Raw genomic sequence first — 1782 nt, 5'->3', positions numbered from 1 at the left:
ACACTTTCTGACGGATATGACGTAGGAATAATTAAGGAAATAACTCTAAAATCACGACCCCCAATTATGACGTAGGAATATTAATAAGCTTAGGGCATACGTCATAACAAAATAGGCCGCGCCCAAAAAACCCTACTATCTACTGATGTGCGGTCCTAATTAATCGGCTACGTAAATCATTCCTTTCCGACCGAACCTGTAACGCTCAAATAAATAATCTGTATAATTTATTTAGCCATCTAACTTCAAGTTAACCTGACACTGAGCAGGTTTGATTTTTGTTTGTCCGTGTTCCACCTCGGGGGGTAAATTCAATAAACTATGCGCTAAATAAAAACTGACCTTTAAATAAACAGTATTCATCTATCGAGAATCTATGTTCATGGTTTGTATAGAAGTATTTCCACATATGCATCTGGACACTCGGGCAAGCCAGCTGAGAAGTCGCTCAAGTCGCCGCAGCTAAGTATCGCCTTTTTCTCTCGCGTTTCCTAGTTTAGTTAAGAGTTACATTGATTGTTTACGTGGTTTGTTTAGCTAAGAATGATATATCTTGCACCTGTTTTGTAGTAAGAGCAGCGACTGTTTGTTAGTGAATTTAGCAAGTTACTTAGCACACTCAATCAGAAGCTTTACACTGTAGGCTGTGATTATTCGCATGTATCTAGTCAGATGAATGATCTGAAATGCATCAAAAGTCATGGAATGAGAGACTTTCCGGGCGTTGGTGGTATAGTGGTGAGCATAGCTGCCTTCCAAGCAGTTGACCCGGGTTCGATTCCCGGCCAACGCAACGTTTTCTTTCTAGGCTTCCGCCATCACACTTGTGATGCTTCGGGGGAGTTCGACACCATTCAAGCTATTGCGACCCTACTAAGCCTGCACTTACCGCTGTTTTCACTAACACACTTCTGGTGAACCGTTGCGCATGAACAGATGACGAATAAATGGCCTTACACTAGTATCCCACAGCACCAGCTTCGTCTGTAGAAAAACAAAGGTTCCTCTGCCTGCTGCAGGATACCCACATCACACTTGACTCGCAGACCTTTACTGCGCCCTCTTGCTTGACGTGGGCCGTGCTCCCAGAAGCGCTGTAACATACATGTGCACTTGCGTGCAAAAGTATTCGGTATTACATTTATTTGACGTGTTCATTGCTTGAATATACTTTAAAAGCTAATACACTCCTCTCCATGCTCACCAACAACAATGTTGGCGACGATGACGGCTAAAGTAAGGAGAAATAGAAATGCCACTTCCATTCACTCCAATTACTATTGTTGTTATTATTACAAGGGAAAACTATGACCCTTGGTCATCAGTGTCTTGGGCGGACAGTTATGTCATTTAACAACATCCAAGATACCCGAGCCATCGGTCAGTCAGCACCGCTAGATGGCGGCAGTCAGACACTCATGCAATGTTTGAAGGAGAAAGTGTTCAAATAGAGGAGCGCACAACTCTCTACGTGGCACCGATGTTAACTAGTTTTCACAGAAACCTGTGCTATGTGGCTCGTTGGTCTAGGGGTATGATTCAAAGGGTTCAAATCCCGGACGAGCCCTTTGTTTTAGTCTTCTCTCATTCATTTTCATTTTGACAGGGTACTTTTGCCAACATGAAAAACATTTCCTTCATGTATCATGACTTCATTATGGTAATATCTCATTTCGTATGTTTCCAAATAGGCCTCTTAACAATCATCTACAAGCCTACATATACCAGCATGATTTCATACAATGTGCACGATATGTAGTCCATGTCTGTCTCTCTGTCTCT

The 1782-nt window shown here is 42.4% G+C and overlaps 1 non-coding gene across 1 annotated transcript; it reads left to right on the top strand.

Moving 5' to 3' along the window:
* Positions 1 to 721: 721 nt before the first annotated feature.
* trnag-ucc (transfer RNA glycine (anticodon UCC)) lies at positions 722 to 793 on the top strand. The gene has a single exon. It is a non-coding gene; the product is annotated as a tRNA-Gly (tRNA).
* Positions 794 to 1782: the final 989 nt, after the last annotated feature.

This window comes from Amia ocellicauda, unplaced genomic scaffold (genome assembly GCF_036373705.1).
Source record: "Amia ocellicauda isolate fAmiCal2 unplaced genomic scaffold, fAmiCal2.hap1 HAP1_SCAFFOLD_84, whole genome shotgun sequence".
NCBI classification, from domain to species: Eukaryota; Metazoa; Chordata; class Actinopteri; order Amiiformes; family Amiidae; genus Amia; species Amia ocellicauda.
This window is presented reverse-complemented; position numbering and strand designations above follow the sequence as displayed.